General features: G+C 44.5%; 1 long non-coding RNA gene across 5 annotated transcripts; it reads left to right on the forward strand.

Annotated features, from left to right (window-relative positions):
- The first annotated feature begins 876 nt into the window (after positions 1 to 876).
- LOC115572227 (uncharacterized) lies at positions 877 to 20969 on the forward strand. 5 transcript variants are annotated; one of them, XR_003982055.1, is made up of 5 exons: positions 4633 to 4750; positions 4851 to 4900; positions 8048 to 8134; positions 11090 to 11184; positions 20263 to 20969. It is a non-coding gene; the product is annotated as an uncharacterized LOC115572227 (long non-coding RNA). The 5 variants fall into 5 exon arrangements; XR_003982052.1 differs by lacking the exons at positions 4633 to 4750; positions 4851 to 4900 and adding an exon at positions 877 to 1065; XR_003982053.1 differs by lacking the exons at positions 4633 to 4750; positions 4851 to 4900 and adding an exon at positions 4539 to 4632.
- The last annotated feature ends 3020 nt before the right edge of the window (positions 20970 to 23989 follow it).

The raw sequence follows: 23989 nt of genomic DNA on the forward strand, positions 1-23989 counted from the left end.
CAGACTGTCTTGATTCTGTGTTGAACTACAGACAAACCTGAACATTATTAAAAAATAAAAAATAAAGCATGCAAAACTGCTAAAACCTGCCACATGAGATACAACGATAACTACACCAAAAGTACATCTGTGATCAGATTTATGATTTCTTACCACTGGATGTTAAAGTAAATCTGCACAGTGCTGCAAAAAAAAATAAAAACATCCTTTATTCTCCTGGAGTTTGTTTCTATCCAGATTAAAAAAAAAAAAACAAAACACATACAATGCAGCTTTTTGCATTAAAATAAACATGAACCAACTTGTTCTTGAATGTTTTTCCTTCATGTTATTTCTTTATGTTTTCTGTAACACAACATGTGATATTGTTCCACCGATTGAATCCACTGAATGTCATTTTCATTGCTGTGAACTCTTCACAATGAGTCCCAATGTGGGGAAGTAATAAAAAAAATATGCATGAAGAGGGAGACATGGTGACAGTTAACATGCATTATAACACCATGTGTGTGATTGTGTCTATTCAATTCCATTAAACAAAAACGCTGATTGCAGATGTGCGGGCCTAAAGAGACAAACAGGTGATACCTTGTTGATTTTTCGTCGGTGTGACTGTCGTCCGTGTTTATTTACTTGTTTGTGTGAGCAGCGGGGACAACAGCAGCCGTCCTGCGGGCCTGTGTGTGTCCTGGTGTGGATGGCAGCCTCACACCGGGCACATCTATCTCCTCACTTCTCAATACGAGGTGACGAACTCTCCCACGGCGGGGGGAGCGCGCGCCCTTTTTTCTTTTTTTTCTTTTTTGGAATTAGCCACGCGGCACGCCACGCATAGTAATGGTGGGCTCGCGCTTTTGAGCTTGAACTTGACCGGAGGAATGCGGCTCGTGGGAACGCAGGCTCGGGGGTGCCCTCCTCTATTCATGGCGCACAGGTCGGTGTCAGCTCTGATTATCATAAAACCCAGCCTGCTTCAAATTAAAGGCTGGCCGGCTCGAGCTGCTCTCCCTCTTTCACACGAGGCACAGGAGGAATTAACAGGTCTCTGCGCGCGAGCCTGCCCGGGTAAGAACTTTATTATTCTGTTCACTTAAAGACAAAGTTCGGTTAAGTGTTTGTCACTGCTCTTTAATGCAAATGGCAAAAAAAAAAACATCCATAAGATGTCTAGTTTTTCTGTGTTTACGCAGCAGGAGAGTTTTTATTTTTAAGTTTCATGTGCAGTCACAGTCAGAGAGGACAGTTTCCAACACCTTCCCATGTTGATATCTTTCATTTTTAAATCATCTACATTGATTGATGCTCCTTTTAATTGCTGTAACGTGCTTGTTAAATCTATCCCAGTGATCCTCTCTGATGTTGTTCCATACATTTGTATTTCTCATGCAGAACACGTGTTGTTCTGCTTCTGTGTGTTTGTTGAAAAGCTGAATTTACAGTGTGAGTGTGACAATACTGATCCAAACCTCAACAGGCCATAACTTTCTTTTAAATTGATATATTTATCATTATTGCCACTGAGCAAAATCGAGGATTTGTGTATTTTGAATACATAATTGTACTAATTTTATTCAAATTATGTATTTTTTTATTGTTCCAAATTAGAAACACTGTTGTCTTTATTCAGAAACCTTTTATAAACCATTCCTAACCTTGTATTTATTAAGTTCTTGTCTCTGTCTTTAAGAAAATCCAAAAATACAATCTAATACTGTTAGAGTTGGTAAGTTAAATTAAATTAAAATGGATCATATTGAATTGGAAATGAAGCTGTTTGTATTTTACAACCTTAAATGTACAAACATTATTTTTAAAGGACCAGTGTTCAGCCTGATATCAGAAGGAAAATTACATTTTAAAACACACATGTTCCTCAGTGATGTGTGCTGGAGGCCAGACTGGAGCCTGCTGCTGTGTCACAGTGTGGTGAGATATAATTTGAGGCCTGAGAGCTTTAATGTGAAGCGTTGACTCCGGTTCTGTTCACAGACGATCCATAAAACAGACACAACCCTTAAAGACATAAAGAAACGACACATTTCTACATTTCTGTTCTCCAGTTTCCTCTCACATTTATTCAGTCGAAGGAGGAAATGTGGAAAAAATGGCACATTTACATAGATAATGATGAGGAAAAAAATTAATATCATTCTTAATATCATCTTAATTAAAGAGTCTAATTGAAGACCAGCCTTCTGTTCACAACAGTGTTTTAAATCAAAATGTATCCGATATATTTAGAGGTCGGATAATAAAATATCTACATGTCCTTTTAGCTTAGTTTCTTTGTGAGGGACGAAATTACAATAATTTAACAAAAAAAACTAGTACAGTAGATTATTTTCTCTTCCTAGTGAACCACAAATACACAAAAGGCATTAACAAAGCTCAAAATGTATTTTAAATGAACACACAAGTGTTTTTAAAGGACTTATTACACACACAGCCAGATACTCTTTAATTGTTCTTCTGAAATGAAGTATTATAATAACTATGGTTTTTAGTAATCAGTTTTATTAACTTTTCTGATCCTGTATCAGGAAAAATATATATAATAAGGTCTCGAAGCAAAATAAATCAGAATATGCAGATTTAATAGAGAGATGTCTGCTAGAAAACACACGTAACATGAAATCTCAAAGGTTGCTGACAAATTATTTATTTTAAGACGTTAAAAATGAATCAAATATGTTAAAGCAAATCTTTCAAACCTCCAGGCGGCCTGTTTAACAACTTTAAATTTACAGTGTTCAATGAGCAGAACGCTGCTTCGATGTGTGTTAAATTAATTAAATACGCACGTCATACTGTAACATATCGGTTACATTTTATGAAAGACGTGTAGATGCATGTAGACAGACATTCTGTGTAATAACAGGGATTAACACTTTTTAAAATGACAAATAAAGAAGATACAATGGATCTAAAATAATAGTTTCAGCCTCACAGACAGTGAAAAATAAAACATGAGAAGACAGATTGAGATTTTAATGAATTGATATAATCTATTACATGCTGGTAATATTCACCGTGTTACTGAGAAAGATTCGAAAAATAGGATTTAGCATGTGAATTACAAAATATCACACTATCTAGATTTTATCAGCTTGTCTTGTAAATTGGTGATCTTTAATAATAACAATAATAATACAAATAATAATAATAATAATACAAATAATAATAACAATAATAATAATAATGATAATAATAAACCACTCACAGTATAAAGTATTTCAACCTTAGTTTCAGTCTTTAATTCTTTCAGTTTCTCTGTTTCAGGTTTAAGTTGCAACAGGTGAATTTGTCTCATTATATATAAATTAAGTGTTAATAAAAAATAGATTTAATGTCAGTTAATGTAAAGTTATCAAACACAATTCTCCCACATTCTCTACACACATGCAGACAAGTTAGTTTTCTAGTCATGGCTTTAATTTTTTCAACAATACCATTTTCATAATAACTCTTTAAAGTCTGAATTAAGAAACTTCTTTTTACTTGAATATAAAATGTTATTCCATGAAGGAGATGATTGTTTATTAAATTCTAGACTTTAATTCAAAACGTTGAAATATTAAGATTTTGTCTGCATGAGGAGAAAATACACATTTCCTCTGTTTCTCATATATTTGTCCTCTTACATCTCTGTTCAAACACACATCACATGTTTCCCCTAAATAAACAAAAACCCTCATAAAGCTCCATTTTACTGTCTGTACTGTAAACAGTGTTGACGAGGCTGTAGTTCTCCTTCTCACCGACGCGTGTCGCTGTTTCCTCCTGCAGGTTATTTTACTGTACACTCTATTTTTTTTTAAAAAACCTCTCGCAGCTTATTGTTGTTTTTTTTAAGACCCGAGCTGTTAAAATCCATTTCTAGTGTGCAGGTGAGATGTGGTGTTTATTATTCTAGTGTGAATAAAAGCTTGCCAGTCACAGGTCGGTCATAAACAGGCTGTAAACACCCAGCATGCATCGCTGTGAAGCAGCTGCACACTGTATATCAGAGGGTGTTTTTTTTTTTTTATTACAGGCTCCTGCATATTTATCTCACAGATAACTGGAACAAGGCGAGAATAATCAGGGATGTAAAGCTGAATACTGACTTGTGAATGGGGGAATGTTTAAGGTTGATTAAAGGATTCGTCCTGAAAAAAAAAAGACGTGCAGGAGCTCAACCTAAAATAATGTTTATTCCTGTATAAAGGTGAATAAAAATCCCTGTACATCATGTTATGAGGCTGTGACAGACAAAATAAAATAGGTTTAGTTCTCTAAAGAAAATAAAGATGCAGTTTGTTCTCCAGGTTTATTTATTACCCACATTTTACCAAACATAAACAGATGTTTGTGTCCCATAAATGTGTGTTTTTATATCGATGTGGTCCTTTTCAAAATAAAAGCAGCCTGCCTTCACGCTGTTTTTATATTCCCCCCCAAATATCATCGAGGCCTGTTTGACAAATTTGATAGGCCCCTGCTCTGCTCTGCTCCCTCCTCCTCCTCCTCCTCCTCCTCCTCCTCCTCCTCTTCATCATCATCACCACCATCATCATCATCATCATCCTCCCTCCTCTCTCGCTGCCTGCAGCCGCTCCTCTCACACTCCTCCTGTGTGACCCGCTTTATCCGGTAAGAGAGGATTTTTCTACATAAACATGCTCTGCAGCTTGGTGTGAAACATATTTTGATAACATAAAAAGGAAAATGCTCTGCACGGACAGGCGTGTTGGTGCAGTTTGGACCACAGGTAGACCTCTTTTCTCTCCTCCTCATGTGATATCGAGCCCAGTTTATTCGGATGGACGCATTTTTTTTATATAAATCTGTAAATTATGTATTTTTAACAGACTCATCTTTTGTGGACGTGATATTTTTGGGGATTTAACTCAAGTAAATTGTAAGTATATTTTGACATTAATGTAGGTGCGTTAACTGTGGTTTTTATTTATCATTTTACAGTTTTAATATTTCATACCATGATTCTTTTTGAATAAGATAAAAGGGCGTGTGTGAATACCAGAGAAAATATAATACAGTTACGATTAAAGCAAAGCTCAGAGCCTCGTTAGTCATCAACTTCAATTAATTCTAGCAAGTAATTACGTCACAGGTGTTGCAGCTAATTTGAGAGCAGGACCAGGAGATTTAGGAGCAAACTGAACTTGAATATTACAGTAAGAATCAGAGCATGCAAAGTAGATTTTGAGGCCTCGTGAGCAGCAGATCATCAGAAAAGTCTCACCCGAACATCAGAGCGACGCTCCTCGTCCTGCAGGGAAGGACGTCAATCAGCCTCCATCAGGAGTTTATGCAAACTCGGGGAATATTTAATGAGGCTCCTCGCTGCCATGTGCTCATGTGAGAAGTATTCATGGAGTAAGTGGAGGAGAGGGAGGTGGTGGAGGTGGATGGAGGAGGAGGAGGAGGAGGAGGAGGCCCCAGGCAGCGCTGCAGTGCAGAGTTCAGCAGGGAGATATTGTTGTGAGCCTGGGAAAGTGTAGCGGGGCTGACGCCAGACTCTGTTGTAGCGGGGTGGGGGCACCTCGAGGATCCCAGACCGGATTGTCATGTAAATGTCGCTCCGGCACGTTGTTGAACTTGATGTTGACTTCTTTCTTTTTTTCTCTCTCTCTCTCCCCCCCTTCTTTTTTGGAGGCGAGGGTGAGAAAGAAACCCCCTCCTTTACTTTTTAAGGGGGGGTTAAATTTTCCCTGTCACTTGTTTGTGGGAAAATCCATCTGAGGACACACACACACACACACACACACACTGAAACCTCTCAACAGATGCATTCACACCTCCAGTGAGCTACAGTTGACTAAATGCAGTTTATTCCCAGGGCTTAAATGTAATATATATATATTTTTTAAATCTAGGTTCAATCTTCAAAATGGTTCAAACTTTATTTAAAACATAAAACATCTCCAGGTTTTCACTCTGGGATTTTATTTAAAGGTGCACTACGTAGTTTTCAGGTTGTACCCTTTAAGGACAAAACTGTTTCATTCTGTTTTACTTTGTTTACATGTGGCGGACCCTGCCACATTACTAGCTTCAAACAGATTTCAGGTGATCTTATTTTCCTCTGAGACCAGCCTGTTTAAATAAATATTTCAGATTTTGTATTATTACCTCGTTGATTTTGTAAATATTAACATTCTGAGTTTGGATTTCGTCTCCAAAACTACATAATGCGCCTTTAATTAGTAAAACTGATTAACGCAACGACTGTGGGAGAGAACATAAGACACAGTTTGACCCAGATGTCCTGAATTTTATATTCTAAAGATAATAACAGCGGATATGAGCTATACTGGCTACAATATTTGTACACACGTGTGCTCGGGAGCCCTCTTAGCGCATGCTCAGAAGCAATAAATCCTAATGCAGCAGCACAGATGATTTGAACGACTTATGCGTGGGCCTTCCCGCTCCTCTTCCTCCAGAACAACGTGGTCCGAGTTCAATTACAGGCTGACAGCAGCAGCAGAGGCCACATGCAGCTGATTGCATCTACTTATAAATGATGCACACTGGAAGAGGATTCATACAGCAGAGCTGACAGGAGAGCTGCACCTCCATGATACTAACAGATTGCCCATGCGCAATAATCAGATATGTGGCTGCTATCTGATGCGAGCTTCGTTTGGGAACCCGGACTGTGGGGCTCCCTGCTCTGCACTTATATTGGGTTTACCTGCACACACACACACACACACACACACACACACTGTTTTTTTTTTTAAGATATCCTTTCAAACTTGGAGATTGTAACTTTGCTGTTGGGGGCTCTTGTCTCTTGGCGTCTTTTATCAAAAAAGGCTGCTGATTGTTATCGCGCTCTCTATCTCATCTGCTCAGCCCCCCTCCTCCTCAGATATCACTCATATCATAATATCACAATCGATAAGGGCTGCATATTGCTCGAATATGCTATCAGGGTTTGGCCAGGCGTGGGCATTTCCTGCGTCAAGGACAGAAGGACTGAATTCCTCTGCTGGCTGCACGAACAGCGAGGTTTGGTTTGTTTTTTTTAACATTAGAATAACAACTTGCAACCTTTTTCTCTCCTTCTCTGTGGAGCCTCTGCATCCTGGAAACTAAATACTCTACTACTTAAATACTCTAACAAGAGTAGTGAAGGGATCATAATGTTACAAACATAATCTAAAGAGGCTGTAAGAGAAAGCTGACCTTTAATTAATCAATCACGTGTTTAGGGTTTTATAACACACCAGAGGAGAGATGACAGGAATATCTTCAAATATCATGATGCTTTATTCTCTTCTAGCTGTTATTAAGAGTCCTGTTGCTTTTTTTCGTTGTCTTAAATTGATCTGATCCCATGCAGAGTAAATTAGCTGTGGCTTCTTTTTTTTTTAATGGCTAACGATTTTAAAACTCAGCTCAGATCCAAAAGCAGGTCTTTGAAAGATCATTTGTTGTTGCTGAGAATTAAAAAGCGATTTCACGAAGATTATAAAGATGATTTCATTTAAAAAGAGAGAGTGCTTGCAATTCCCCCATCATCTCTAAATGAATTGAAAGCTTTTAGAAATATACATATAACATAAATACAGCGATTTGCTCTCGGAACCGGCTCCCCTGCACCAGCCCTCATTTGCTTTCCGGACCACTTTTACTCACTCCTCCGCGTGCGCGCCCGCTGATGAGGATAATTGGTCGAATAAACTCCTGACTGACACACACCTGCGTTCATGTTCAAATCGGCTTTAATGATTTCAGATTCCCGCCACTCTCTCTCTCTCTCTCTCCCTCCGTCTCTCTCTCCCTCTCTCTCTCCTCCCCCTCCCTCCCCCCTCTCTGAGGCGGAGTCTCTCCCCTCCCTGCTCACCGTGTGGGCTCCGCACTTGTCAGTCGCAGCTCGCGTGTGTGAGGGAGAGGACGCAGGCGGTGTGGTCTACAGAGAGATAGCACACTGATGATGCTCTCCTTCCTCCTTTTTTTTTTTTTAACGCTGTTCACTCTCATCGGATGCGATCAGATTAAATTAGAATATCGTATTTTCTTTTCTTTTTTTTAGAATCAAAGAAAAGGCGGATTGAGATTGTTGGAGGATACTGACTGGACTGGAGTGGACTGAGTGGAGTGGAGTTAGCCTGACGTGCAAGTAAGTGGGATGCTGTCTTTAACACTTGATGTGGGAATATAGTCTTAATTTGTAATTAACTGTGTGTGCTGCTGTTGTACATCAGCACACACACATACACACACACTGCTGTGACTCGTGTTTGCCTTTAATTCAAACTAAAAGTCACCAGATCGAAGCTGCAGAATTGATGGGAACTTTATTTTTGAGGGCCTGATGCGGTGGAGTAACGCCTCAAATCTGGGGATGCTGACCGTAAAAAGAGGCAGCTTGAACTCCTGAAATAATCACATTCATTCTCCATTAAAGGCTCTTTTTCTTCTTCTTCTTCTTCCTTTTTTTTTTTTTTTTTTTTTTTTGGTGTGGTTGCAGGAGGCTAAAACCCCCCAAATCCTGCCAAAGCACCAAACTCGTCACGTTGATGCGTTTGTGGCTTTTTTTTTTTTTTTCCATCGTCTTGCTTCTGTGCCACGCTGGGTTTTAATCATGAAAGATGCCAGTAAAAGAAAAGAGGGTGAACCTGATTTGATGGTGGGCCTGGTGTGTCAATCAGTGTGTGGTATTGTGTGTGTGTGTGTGTGTGTGTGTGTGTCTCGGTGTGTGTGTGTATGTTGGAAAAACTAGTGATGGGGTCCAACACAACCTGGATGCTTTAAGTTCATTCACCTTCATTTAATGATACAAAAAAAAAAAAAAATGTGGATGAATTTTAAAGCTTTTTTTATTCTGGTGTGCAGCTTTTATTGTGTGTGTGTGTGTGTGTGTGTGTAAGTGTGTGTGTGTGTGTGTTTGACCACCACAGGCAGGCTCTCTCTTCTTCTTCTTCTTCTTCTTCTTCCTCTCCTTCTTCTTCTTCTTCTTCTTCCTCGTCTTCTTCTTCTTCTGCTCCTCTCTGTTTGTATCCGGAGGAGAGGCGGCCCCTTTAAGAGACGACGGGTGTTAGTTTGTGTCTTTGGTTATCTAGCTGTATGAGTTTTAATTTCATAAAGCTAGAGAACCGAAAGTACGAACTGACGCCGAGCACTTCGGAGCCGCGGGGTCCTCTCCTCTCCTCTCCTCTCCTCTCCTCTCCTGTCGGCATGGAGGAGGAGGAAGCAGCAGCGGCAGCGGCAGCAGCAGCAGCGGCAGGAGGAAGCGGGAGGGACGGATGCTGAGGGAGGCTGCACGCCGCGGAGGAGTGATGGAGGTGCTGCTGGTGGTGTTTGCAGGACGCGATGCCAGCGAATAGGTGTTGGCACGTTTATGCGTGTTTTGCGAGCGCGTGATTGTTGCGTGTTTATTTTTTTGGGGGGTGGGGGGGGTCGTGATGATGATGCGGGGGGTCCCTGAACCGGCTCAACTTTAGGCCACGAAGGTGTGACACACGTGGAGGAGGGAAAACAGTCCCCCAAAAAGCAGAATGCGTGCTCCTGCGTAGTTGTCATAACTGTGTGGGCGTTATAACATTAATATCTTGGGAGGAGGAGGAGGAGGAGAGGGGGGGTTAGACAGAAATAGTTAAAGGCTGCACGTGATTGGTCCATCCAGGAGTCACGTGATGATGTTGGCAGCAGCAGCACCAGCAGCAGCAGCATCACCTCTCTTCTGCTCGGGTCTCACATGTTCGGTTCTGGTGTTGCTCCTGCAGGCCCAGAAGTTGGAATACTCCTTCGTTTAAAGCCGATAATTACTCTGTTTTTCGATATTGATATGAGCTGCAGCCATAAAGCGCAGACTCCCTGACTCCTTTCCATACTCAGTGTGTTTCCTCCATGAGTGGTGGAGGGCTAAGTGATGTCCCCTGGCTGTAATTAACTTGACATTAGGAGTGTGATGTATAATTGGATGCACATTCGGTGCAAGTTGAAGCCTTAGCAGAGAACACAAGGCCCGGTTCGTGCGCTCCAACATGCAACCGATGACTGTTTTCTGTCTCCTCACCCTCCCAACATTTCAGCATCTGGGTTGTTTGGCTCTTTTTTTTCCTCCCTCAGCCAGAACCTGCATCCCAAATCACACTGCATCACTGTTAGACCCGAGCTGTACACGACCAAAACCCCCCTCGCCCTGCTTTTTTTTTTTTCCCCCCCTCCACCAACACGCTTTGATCACCGGAGCTGAATCCGAGTTAGACACGGCAGATGTGTTCGAATTTGTGCGTGTGTGTTTTTTTTTTTTTTCTCGCCGGGTGGATTATTTTCGTGTTTGCCTGCGAGATAAGAACAAAATAGGACATCGGCTCAGAGTTTGATCTATTCTTAGAGCGGAATCAGCAAGCCTTGGAGATGACTGAATATCCCTGAAGTCCCAGCATGCTCTATTTAGACCATGACTGACAATATTTGATGTGCGCCGTTAAACAAGAGAGCTTGGATGGTGTGACTGTGTGTGGGAGTGTGTGTGTGTGTGTGTGTGTGTGTGTGTGTGTGTGTGTTGTTGGCGTTTGCATGTGAGAGCTGGCGAACAGTTTAAGCCACGTGTACACGATTTGACCTCCGTGTCCTCCATCTTAGAAAATCAGGGATTAAAATATGACGCGGTCGCGTTAATCTCTATCTTTCTGCTCCTGCTTTTTAGAGTTTGTACCTTTTTTTTTATCCTTATTATTATTTTGTAAACAACATTTTGGGTGTTTTAATCTTGTGTTTTAGTAGCTTAGCAACTGGGATGCTGCCCTGGATGAAGCCTGCTCTGTAACACTTCTTTGTTTTTCTATCTCTTCCATCACATTTCTCGCAAATTTTGGCTTTTCACGCTCGCTCTCATCAAGCTCGGCTTATTGTTCGTGCAACGGAAAATATATTTAACCTTGCAGAGAGGCAGAAATAATGAGGGGAACAAGTTTGGTGGAGTGCTGTTAGCTGCAAGGTCAACAAAAGCTGCATGTACCCCCCCCCCCCCCCTTATGTTTTCCTCCACTTCCTCTCGAGCCACTCATTTATTCCTGAGTTGTGTTGTTACACGGGCACTGATTCTCTTTTTCTTTTGTCTCCAAAGGAAAATGCCGAGAACGCCACCCCTAAAGTTTGCACCAACTCGCGGTGAAGACAAACCGCCGCCAGACAGGACGCGGAGCGACAGTCGGCCTGCAGGTAAATGTTTTAAAGTAAGAACACATGCATGTAGAGAAGTGGCTCACCTGTCATGTGAGCAGGGTCCCCCCCCCCCTCTCTATTGTAAGGCTCAGGTGCAGCACACAAGCAGTTTTGGTTCACTAGCTGAGCAGAATGAATGTAAAATCAACACAGCGGGCATCAGAACTGCATCAGATCTGTACACAAAGATATTAACCGATCCAAAAAGGTTTGAAGTTGCTTTTTTATTTATAAAAAAGAACGTGAAGCGTTCTTGGTGGACGACCCCTAAACTCATCGGCGAACACGCGCACCTTTGTCTTCCACACATCTTGGGAAAACCATGATGCTGCCACATGTGAGCGCAGTCTGCTTGTTCTGCCTTATACATTTTGGGGCGAGCCAATAAGGTCAACGGTCAAACTTTTAAGACGCTGGCGGCTCCCAAGAGGAGCAGAGTCTTGAGCTAGCATTGCTGGTGGTTGCTTGTCGAGGACGGACTCGTTGAAATATTGAGGATTGTGTCTTTTTTGAATGAGGACGTGTGCAGCACTCTAAATCCTCCCCCGCCGTATTCAAACGAAAAGAGGGAATTAAGAGGGACATTTACTGCCGGTCTTATTTGCGCACAGTGTAAATGTCAGTTTTATATCATTCATGTATATATCAGAATATATACACGCGCACAGCGTGGAGCTGCAGTGGACTGTAGCCTACAGCAACAGAGTGTAAACGGTGTGATTTGAGCGAGTGAAGTAAGACCTCCATGTTGAATTCCATCATTCCTTTGAAGTATTAACATTTTTCACATTGTACATCAACCCCCCCCCCCATCCGCCACACACACACACACACACACACACACACGTATGGACACACACACACACCTCTCTTTCTTTCGTTCTCATACATTCAGCGTTTTATCCCCTTAAACACTATGATCCTATTTGTCAGGTAGAGTGTGTGGTAGGTGCAGGGGAGGTGGCCGTGTAATCTTTGCTGCGGTTCTTTATCCCGTTAGGAGAGCGCGGGCGAAGGTTTGGACCTGCTCATGTGGAAAGAGTGTTTGGGTGGCTCTGTCCATTCCAACCCTAATGCCCTCCCCTCGCCCAAAGTCTCCTGATTTTTGTGAGCATAAGTCACGATTTGCATAAAGGTAGAAGGAAAAAACGTCAGCGTCGAGACCACAAGATGATCGTTTTCGGCCTCGCGTCGAAATTAAAAAATTCCCAGATTTAAGCCTCCTGGGAAAATAAACGAGACCAGAAGACGTTAACGAGGCAGAAAAAAAAAAAAACCCATTCCCCTCGGCTTTTACGTTGTCAGTGCGTTCCCTCCAATTCTTCCCTTTTTTTTTTTTAAATAGTTGAGCGTCAGGAATTAAACAATAAGTACACATTGTTAGCAAGGTCAAATCTTCATGGTTCCACAACCTTGACGCTCAATATAAAGCTCAGTTATTCAAATTCAGTATGGAGTTCTTTGAGGCGCCCAGATTTTCCCAAGCTTTATATTAGCATATGCAAGGACCGGCCTGTGCTGCTGTTTTCTAAAGTGGATGTAAATTATAACCTCAGTATTATACAGGCTGATAGGAGATAAATCTCCGCAGTAATGCATTGCAGCGAATGGGGGTGGGGTGGGGGGGGTTGAAGAGTGTGTGTGCATGTGTGTGTGGGTGTGTGTGTGTGTGTGTGTGTGTGTGTGAGAGGCACTGTACAATAGCCGGTGGCAGATGGAATACAGCCTAGCAAAGCACTTGCTAATAGTCATGCTAAACTCTCTTTTCACTGGTTGTAGTTTACGTCGGATTTTTCTGCCACGATGCGAGAAAAGAAAAAAAAAAAGAAGGGGAGATATTTTTTTTAAAAGGAGATGCACCGAATCGGACATTTTCAAAACTGTAAGGACATCGGTGAAATAAGTTTTTTTGCAAGTGTGCACACATCGCTTTAAAACAAATATTAACACAGGGAGATTACTAAGTCGAAATTTGCACTTGTGCGGTCCAAAAGGCTGAGGGGCTTCAGGCCTCACGAGCAGAGTGGAGATCTCTTTGGAATCCCTATGCAAACTAGGGCTTGAATAATGAGATGTATTTATGAAGCGCTGGGAAGGGGGTCCTGCTTTTGAAAGCAAGTAGGCCGGAGCCTGAATGGGATGGAGGGAGGAGGGGGGTGGAGGGAGTCGGACAAGGGGGAACTGGGGGTGTGTGTAGAGGGGGTACGGGGGCCCCCAGCAGCCCGGGCCTCGGCCGAGGCAGCTGTGAAAAGGGGTCCCGTCTTTTTCCCACGCCCAGCAAGACGCGAAACAGTGCCGCAGCTCGCTAGGGTCAAGTCCCATCGCTAATATATACACACACATACATACACATGCATGCACACGCAGATAGAGGCTGAGATGTGTGTGTAAAAAAAAAAAAAAAAAAGTTGTGCAAATTAACAAGCTGTCTGGGAAGCTCTGTAACATGGGGACACCTGCTAGTCTCCCAGAATTCTTTGCACCCTCATCAGGGGCCACTGGGCTGGACGGGACAACAATTAGGTCATAACTTCAACTTGAACTTAAAATTTGGTTGAGCAGTGAAAAAAGTCTGGATCTTATTTTTTTTACCCCCCATTTTTCTTCAGGTTTTTATTTTGCATTTAGTTTATTCTGTTCTTGTTACATTTACAAAATCGGCACTTTTCAAAATAAAATGTATTATTCTGCAGAAATAATGTAATAAATAAAGGTGCAGTACGTAATTTTGGGGAAGAAATTTTAGTCAGAGAAATATCTTCTTTTTTTTTTACGCCTTAACAAACTAAATAAACAACCTCTCTTTGTTTTCACGACTTTTAGAGTTTTACTTTGTCTATATGTGGCGGACCCCGCCACCTTTCCAGCTTCAAAAACAGCGTTCAAGGGATCTTATCTTCCTCTGAGAGCAGCTTGTTTATTCAGTCGTGGTAAATAGAAAATAAATATCCTGAGTTTGAATTTCTACGTAGTGCCCCTTTAATTTACTTCAGCATTGTTGATGTGTCCATTCACTCAGTCTGCTGAGACAAACTTGGCCTTGTGCTTGATCCGAGACCCCATCTGTCAACTTGGCATTGTCTGCGTGCATACACACACGCACGCACGCTCACACACACACATTCACACACACATTCACACACACTCAGCTTGTTTCAGGGGGCACACAAAAGAAAAATTTAAACATGAAATGGAGGAGGGCTGGAGGAAGATATGGCAACTATGGAGGAATGTTTTGGAGCTGAACCCTCAGTGTGACCTTCTGTCCTTCTCTGTATACACAGTGCGCGGAGCTGAAAAGCAAACGGCCATGTTTTATGCAAAGAACATCTCCTTTATCAGGAAAACAGACAATAACTAGCCGCGGCAAAAAAAGAAAAGCCAAAGGAAGACAAAAGGCGTCGCACATTCGTTTAGTTTATCTGCCGCCGTGTCTCATTGTTCCACCTTTTATTGCGGTGCTCTAATCGCTCATTCGTGTTTTAAGAGCGCCGTTTCTCCATGTCAGCGGCTGCTCTTTTACTGGCTTCCCCGTGACGCTGGTGTCACACCCATTCCTTCCCTCCGTCTCTCTCTAGATACTGGCACACCAATCAAATCGGTGCAGCGCTCTGTTCCCTCCCCGCTCCCCCGCCGTAGCTTGCATCAGACCTGCACATAGCGGTGTCACACTAATTCCGTTCCCCCTGCCCGCTCGAGCTCCTCGCTTTAATTCCACACCGCCCCGCTATCTCTTTGAGTGTATTAGCGAGCATCCTCTCTCCTCCGTCTCCCTCCAACTCTCCTCCTGCCCGTCCCTCCTTCTCCCTCTCTCTCTCCCCTCCTCGTTATCATCTCCCCTCCTATTCAGATGAGTTTCAAATAGAGAGGGGGGACCCTTCTAATTAGCTCTGTAAAGATGCTTTGTCGCGGCCAGTGTGGCCACCAGTGTGTGCATTAAGAGGGGATGTGTGACAGCTAGTGTTAGCATTGAGAAAGTGTGTATGGGCCCTTAATGAGGTTTGTTAGCTGAGTGTGTATCCTGCTGTTTGAATGCACCCTCGGCAGCCTTTGAAGGAGCAGAGATGAGGAGGAGAGCCGAGTCTTTCAGCGCGGCGGCTCGTAGAATGCAGATGATGCATTATGCCCAGTGTGGTTTTTTCCATTTGAACAGCAGATGAGAGGAGAATAATGCCGTACTTTGCGTGCTGTCCGCGCAAACTGTGGGAAATGCACGGGGGTCATCGTGCTCATCAGGCGTCCAGGGGAGGAGGAGGAGGAGGAGGAGGAGGAGGAGGGGGGGGATTTTCTCTCTACTTGGAAATTTGCAGCGACTCCAGTAAACCCAGCGTGGATTAGTTCTCAACAGATGCTGAAGCAGAAGAGGTGGAGAATAGTGTTTTCTAGGAAAGGCTCGCTCGAGATTCATCCGCAAGAAGGCGATTGCACATCGGAGAAGCTAACTGGAAGCTAACTGATCGTCTTTCGTCAGCTTTTTCGATTAATCGATCAGTTGCTTGGTCAGAAAATCCTCAAGATGACGTCCGCAAGTGTCTCGTTTTAACCGCAACTCAAAAGACATTCAGCTTCCTGCCACAGAGGAGTAAATAGACCGCTGGAATCAGAAAGACGACTCGCGCCAATTAATCGATTATCCGAACAGCGGACGAGTAATTAATCGTTGCGGCTCTACAGCTGGCAGTTTTCTGATGAACGAGAGGTTGGGGTGGGGGGGGCAGAGAGAGTCTGACTCAGTTGGTGATTTGTGGTTATGGGTGAAGAAGAAGGCCTGTCAGAAATCATTACTGTGCAGCCTGAAGGTGCCCCGTGTAGTTTCGGGGAGGAACTTTGAATCAGAAGAGAAAAGATCTTCGCTGACTGATGTGTTTATTATCGTGTCATCACCTTATTAACGGTCTAGATTAAAAAATAAATCCCCCCCCCCACAAAAAATCAGGAGGATCAACCCTGATGGTTAAAAAATAATCATCTGAACAGTGAGAGGAGTGATTTTTTTAAATACATAGGCACAAAGCAAAGGAGAGGTGGTGGTGGTGGTGACGGTGAAGGAAGGAAAGAGATTAGAGATGGCTGCAAGCAGATGAGAGCCAGAGGTGGAGGGTAGATGGAAAAGCGAGCGAGAGAGAGAAAAAAAAAAAAAAAAAAGATATGTTGGGGAAATGAGGGATTGTATGGAGCCAAAGAGCCGACCTGCTGGGCCTGCCTGCTGCCTCAGAGATTGTAAACTGTCACTCAGGATGCAGACAGACAAGCACGACAGACATCATTTGCCCATATTACCCTCCACCGCTGAAACCGTCGCCCGTGCGTCGCCCTCTTCTTTCCCTCTATCCTTCCACTCCATTTCCAGGCGATTCTTCTTCTTCTCCTCCTCGCCCGTGCGCACGCATGTATATGAACTCCCTAATCTATTTCCTCTATCATCGCCCTCCTTCCGCTACTGTCTTTCCGTCTCTCTCTCTCTCTTTTTCTTTTTTTTTTTTTTGCTCCTCTCCGTTGATGAAATGAGTCAGCTTGCAGTACGCTCTCCCCTCTCATTGTTCGATGGTTCGTTGCCTCTCCATAGGAGGTAGAGAGTGTTTGGGCTCTTTCCCCTGTTTTACCAGTTTACCAGTGTAATCCTTTACACCGGCACAATGAGCTCTCACTCCAGCCACAGGATTCTATTAGACTCCCAGAGAGACACAGGATCTCCATAAACATTTTCCAGCTCCCCCCTAACCCCTCCCGCCCGCCATCCATACCGCCTCGTGGCCTCAAACGGAGCCAAACTGCTCGCTTTCCTTATACATTTTAAGCAGAACCTCCCCCCCCCCCCTTCTTTGTTTAGCCAGAGGAGCTTTTTTACCTGTCTGGGAAAGGAAAGGTAGAATAAAAGCGTATACACTTACATTACCAACGGCTTGTTAACGCTGTCAGCTTCGCTCCCAACCTGACTCCCAAAACAGCGTTCCCTTACAGCCGCCGAGCGAATAACAAGCAACTGTGAAACAAGCAAATGCTTGTTATGCGGTCTTTGGAGGGAACACAAAAGGATGTTTTTTAAAAAAAAATAAAAAATGCTGAAGTCATTGGAGGATGTGAATCGGGCTCCGCGCTGCAAACACGATGCCATTTAAGTGTGCAGATAAACTCCCCAATCTGTCACACGCTGCATATCAAAAGGCACACCTGAGTCTGTTTTTTTTGGGGGCGGCGAAAGGCTTTGAAAACGTACAAAAGTAGACTTCATGTTTTAGAGGAGAAGTTGCGCACGATCACACGGCGACAACTGTAAGGAAAAACGCTGCGGCTTTCTGCAAACTGTTGTGAGTGTCGACGCGTCTGCTGATAACGAGCAGCAGGCTTTTTTTTTTTTTTTTTTTCAGATTCATTTTGTAGGTTGGTAGCAAAACTGAGGGAAAGAGAGAGGAGTAAGACACCGGAGACAAATGTCACTGATTGAGTTAGGTGGTATATTCAATAAGCAGCTCGGCTGGCTCTCAGTAATGTGCGTGCAGCGTCTCAGTGCAAAGTGACAGTTTGCACCGTCAGTATTCAGCGACGGGTCACAGTGATGACGTCACCGCGAGGTGCGGAGACAGAGGAGACGAGCTCCGACTGGAGTTTCACGTGAGGGCTGATTGAAAGTATTTAAAGCTGCTGTTGGCAACATTAGCTCCGCTTGACATGAAATGTTTTGACCGCTGTGTGTTATATACTCAACAGAAGGCGTCCTTTAAAAAAAAAAAAGAGTATTTTCTATGGGCGCCTGTCCCTGATCAGCTGTGACACGAACAACCAATCAGCTCGTTCGTCAGCCTCTAACTAGCCAATCACATAATTTTTATCTATGCGGTCCGTTCGTGTGGCTCCATCTATCTCCTGAGTCTTTTGCAATTCAGCTACAGCAAAACACATGAAATCACAACACAATAAGCTCGACTGCCAGCTGTGCTTCTGTCCTCGTCTTTCTACGTATTAACCAATCAGAAGCAGGCGCTGACTGGAGTCTTTATTGGCCCTCATTAAATATTCTACAATTAAACCACAGTGGTAAATATAGCTGTGGTGTACGATAACAAATATAAATGATTAATAAATATTTCTCCATGGTCTAAAATGGTTCTACAGTTGTTATTATTGATTAATGGACCGATCGGAGTGTCAAAAAAGTCTTTAAATCGCTTTCAATTCAAAACCCAAAACGTTTTAATTTACTATCATTAAAAACAAAAACTGGCAGCAAATTCTCACACTTAAGACACTCGAACCAGCAAACGTTTCACATTTCTGCCCAAGAAAATGACTTTAATTTGACTGAAATTAATAAAAGCTCATCAAAGTAGTTTTCTTCTGATCTACTAATCAATCACTTAACTAATCGACGCCTTCCTGATCCATGTGATTAGAGATATCTTGATAACCGTCTTGTATTTTGTCTTGCTTTCTTAATTCATTCAACACATCACTATAAAAAGGCCAGCGGACGCGAAAAGGCTCATTTTCATCTCTTGAAAATGTTGATTTATCCATTGATAAAAATAATTAGATCGCAACACGTGAAACCGAGCTGCGATCTGGATTAATAATCGCATGTTTCTCTCCAGGCTGATGACGAGACGTCTCTCATACTCAGTCTTTTAGATGCTGTAAATATTGGATCCTGTGCGCTGCTCGTGGGTCCGTGTCTCTCTGTTTTTGTTCCTCAAGTCCAAAGCCACGGGTCGCAGGGCTCCTCTCTCCTCCCTCCCTCCTCATACACAAACATATCCCTCTATCTCCCGTCCGTCTCTCTCTCTCTCCCCCCCCCATCCATCCTTCCATCTCCTCCCCATCATGATAATGCAGCTCCTTTTCTTTCTCGCCGGGTGGAGGGCTGCCCTGAGCTAACATTGTCCCCTACGCCGGCTCTAGTGGGGGGCCCTATTGTGTGTGAAGGAATGGGGAGTTAACACCCATGTCTGAACTCTCTCAATGGGGGCATTGTGTCTGAATCTTCCTTTCGGCTCACCCAATCTCACCCCACGTCACTCCCCTGCACAGGCCAAGCCAGGGGCTGCTCCGGGTGCTCCCCCCCGCCCCCCCCACTCCCTCTTTTATATGATGAAAACATGCACACAGCAGCAGATTCACAAACAACCCATCACCACAGCTGACCGCTTTAACCCGCGATACTTTCAGTGTCTTATTAATTTTCCAGCAAAGCACGCTGAGCTGAATTTGTCTTTGCTGACGCTTTTGACAGAAACAGGGGGCCGGTGGGTGCACGGCCACTGAAGGAGGCCCCGTGCAATTCGTTTTCTTTTTTTCTCTTATAGAAAAAGAACAAAAAGCGACACATAAAGGAGCATATTGTATTTGCATGATAACGGGGTCCAGAACGCTTTCAGAAAATTTGCAGTGAAGGAATCCCGGCGAATGGCTCGTTATGACGCTCGTTAGGCGCTGAACAAAAAAAAAAAAATCATATTAGGATTATTTTTGACAGATGTTACCTTTGTGATTGGGATCGTTGTGGAATCGCAATATTTATTTATTTTTTTAACCAGAAAAACACTATTCAGAAATCAGTGTAACACAAAAAACATGTTGACTGACATCCAAAGAAAAAGATGCGTTGGCCAGAGCTTCTCTGCTTTTACCTTCCTCTGCGATTTGGATATTGTGCTTTTTGCCGTTTTGTGATTTTGATCGTGTTTCATTATCGCGCCGCCCTGATGATCATCATTTGATTAACGCCAGTCATAAGAAATGGTAAAAGAAGAGGCGAAACATAACGACGGCGAGGGCACTTTAACGTGAATGATTTCAGTGTTGTTTCTGGAAAAAAAACACTTAAAAATACAATCAGCGATGGATGTGCCTGTGTTTCATACAGTATGCTGAGCGTTTTTTTTTTATTTTGTATTTGTTTCTGTATAGCAGCGAGCGCCTTCGGGCGGGTTACAAAAGAGCAAGTTGGCGTTTTCTTCCCACATATTTTTAATCAAAGTGTTAGTGTTTACATTTGCATTTGCATTGAGCGGAGGGATGCTGAATGCCAAAGGTGAGATTTTGAAAAACACTCTGCTTTCCCTTTTTTTTTTTTTCCAGATGGAAACGAGGGTGGGTGGTTGGAAGGCTGGATAAAGGCTGGTAGATGACTGAACTCCGAGACCCGGCGCAGCTCATCATCATTGCCACGGGCTCTCGTCTTCCTCCTCTCCTCCTGTGGCCCGCACCTCCATCCAGGGGTCCAGCAGAGCCAGTGAAGCCCGGGCGGGGAGCTAGTGAGTGGGCTGGGAAGGATGGAGAGAGTCCCCGAAGGCTAGAAGCACCTCTGGAGCTACCGGCATGCAGGAGAAATCAATATGAAACACGGAGCCTGCACAGCTCTGAGTGGGGTTTCCTGTGTTAGTCTGTGGCCTAAGGGGCCCGCAGACCTCCAAAGGACAGGCCCTGCGTGGCCCTCTCAGCTGCCGCCCCGGCTCCTCAGACTGGACCTCAGTCCCGATCTCCGCTGGCTGCGTGTGGTTCTGCTGAAGGGGATCTCTCCCCAAATAATACCCAGAACAGAGAATGCTGAGAGACCGCCGAGAGGGATGTGCTTTGCTCTGATTTTTCCTTCCTTCATAAGATTGACATATCCCCCACCTTCTGCCTCTGGCTGTTTAAAAACCAGTTTGGGAGTTCTGCTTCTGACTCGCTCTCCATCCTCGACTCACCCGTTGTTTATTCCCCAACCAGTTTTTACATTTGACAAAGAGACAGTACGATCTTTATTTTCTCTTCCAGCCTCGGCTCGGCGTTACTATGGTGAGCTGTAGACATGTGCCTGTCTGTTCAGAACCAGAAACACTGGCACATGAAGTACGACCATCTCTCTCTTGCGCTTCTTTCCCCCCCCCCCCCCCATCGTGATGTCTGTTATTCAATTTCAGACTGTTAAAAAAAAAAAAAAGAAAAACTGAGTGAAACGCTGAGAGGGCAGAAGATCAGAGAGCAGAGAGACCTTCACACCTGGTGGAGGAGATGGTAAAATGGCAAGTATCTCTCTTTAGCACTCCACACGTTTTCCACTCTATGAACAACTCTCCATGTGCTCTCATTACCTCACACGTTGCCTAAAGCAGTGTGTGTGTGTGTGTGTGTGTGTGTGTACCTTTTCTGCACCCTGTTTGGTTCAGAGAGGATCATTTTAACTACGGCTGTTTCTGATGTTTGGAGGAGGGCGGGTTAATTAAAATGTTCTCGTGAAGCGCATTGAATTATCAGATGTCACTCCGAAATCTTGAACGCTAAAACGAGAGAGCGTCTCCTGTTTTTCCCGTACGTCTCCCCACGACAGAGCGCCTCGGGTTCGTGCCTATGAACGGACCGTACATGCTCGGCCTTGAGAGCCAGCAGGCAGCAGGCAGCAGCGGCAACTCCCAAAGTGCTGCCGTCGTCACAGCGATGCAGCGCGGTTTGTTCTCCATCCAGATGGGCACAGCTTCAGACAAAATGGCCGCCAGTCTTTTCCCTCCTCTGCCAAAGATGGCGGGCGCGTCTCTGTCTGTCTGCCATCTGTGCGTCCGTTAACTGTCGTCGCATGCAAATCGAGGCTAATTGCATTTGCATAACCTCCAACCATCATGCCGACGTCGCCGCGCGCTCATAATTGCTCCCATGAAATGAACGCGGCGTAGCGGCGGAGTGATGTTTTTCAAAGCGCGTTTGGTGCCGTTTTTTGTTTTGTTTTGTTTTCCTCTCGGGCTGCGAGGGTTCGCCGCCGCCCGGAATGTGTGTGATAGGTGTTTTTCGGTGCACGTGAGATCAAGAGCGCGGTCCTACTGTGCCATATGGCGTGTTAGCATGTGAGCGTGTGATTCCCCCGCATGCAAATGTGACACTGTACAAAAGATTAAGCCGAGCCCCCTTTTTAAAAAAAAAAATCAGATAGCGCTCGGTCACGCGTGCACACTCGACTTAGACTTTTTTTTTTTTTTTTTTACATGCAGACATACATAATGCACCGATGACAGCATTAAGCAAACAGAGCAGCTCAGACATGCACACAGACTCTAATTAAAAAGGGATCCATAGGCCCAACAAACTCCAGACGGACAGACCATAATAGTCTCATTTTCATGCACATTGGTGTCTGGTTACCATGGCACTGAACAAATCGTGGGGTGACTGATTTCGCCTGCACATGAAACATGCAACAACAACAACAAAAAAAAAATTGGTTTGCAGCTTTAAAGCGTCACATCGTTGATATTTCCCAGGAACAGAAACGACGTGACGCCGGAGCTGCTTCTCTCCCGAAAAAACCTGAAAAACACTCGTCACGCTGGTTCCCACAACTCGGAATATCAACGCTTCGGAGCTGTTTATGTAGCCCGAGGACTGAACACCACACGTTTTCTGCATTTGCACCGTTTTGCGGTCGCATTTGATTGAGCAGCTCTTGTGTGTTTTTTTTTTTTTTTAATATGGTGGGGCGGGGGGGGGAGAGAGTGATGAGGGGTGGAGGGGGGAGTTAATTCATGCGATGAGAGTCGTCTGAGCGGCTGGGTAACAATGCCCGCGCTTCGTATTTGCATTCGCCCATCAAGGCAGCTGCTGTGCTGTACAGTTAGGTCTACTGTGGGCAGCAAAATGGCGGTCACGCGAATCATAGGGTCTGTCTGCTGGTCGTGGGAGCTGAGGAGAGTAGAGAGAGGAGGAGGAGGAGGAGGAGGAGGAGGAGGAGGGGGCATTTTGGGGCGTCTGGTTCGAGAGGGAGAGGGAGAGAGAGGGTTGCGGGGTCTAGACTGTGGGGGGAGATGGAGTAGGGGTGTTAGTGGAGAGGTTATTATTTGAGGAGGGGGGGGGGTTAGTCTGGTTTTTTAGGAGGAACAATTAATGAGGGGCTGGAGGGGAGGGGGGGTAGTTTGTCTGCATTTGTGAACATGTGTCTGTGTCTCGGCCATTTGCATAGAGCGGCGAGGGCGTCCATATGCTGAGCGGCGAGGCAAATTCAGTCACAGTCTTTTGCACGCCTCTCAGGGTCCCTCGCACATGATCTGAGCCGGGAGCCCGCCCGAGCGTCGCACCCTGTCCCCCCCCCCCCCCCCCCACATCTGACTGTCACATTATCTGTCGCAGGGCAGGAACACGCTTCTACCCCATTTCTCACAATAACACTTAAACACTCCTGCTGTACTGGCGCCTCATGTTGGTCGCATCACCGTTCTCTATCCCCCCCACCCGACCCGTCCGCTACGCCAGCCAATGTGGGGATCGGGAGCCGCTCGCAGCCAATGGCGGCCCGTAAAGAAACAGGAAGAGGAAGGAGAAGGCGAGGAGAGTCATGAGTTTACCCTTGATGTGCCGGGTAGAGAGAGGAACAACAAACACAGCAGAGGAGAGGGTAGCGGGGAAGGGGAAGGAAGGACGTTTCTAGATGGAGCAGACATGGCACAAAAACAGGGCGTGAAGCAGAATATTACACACACAAGCGACGACCGTATTAGATTTTATCTTTGTGCGAGATCTCGGAAATGTCGACAAGATCAGTTTGCGGGTGGCGAAAACAAAGCAAAGCCTTCCCCGCCGCTAAAAGGAATAAAGTCATGAAGGCGAGTCGGCCGTCATGAGGCCCCAAAAAAAAAAAAAACAAGTCAGACAGCCAGACAGAGACACAATGCAGATCTCCATAATGTCTCATATGAATACTGCTGCGCTTTAAGTGCGTTCAGCCCCCCCGAGCTGGAGGTCTCGAGCTCGGAGCGTGGGAATGCGAGGGGAACATATGCAGAGCAGTCGGGCGCTGGCGAGACGGCCGCGCTAGCATGAATGCTGTCGTAGCAGGTGA

Source organism: Sparus aurata, chromosome 21, assembly GCF_900880675.1.
Source record: "Sparus aurata chromosome 21, fSpaAur1.1, whole genome shotgun sequence".
NCBI lineage: Eukaryota > Metazoa > Chordata > Actinopteri > Spariformes > Sparidae > Sparus > Sparus aurata.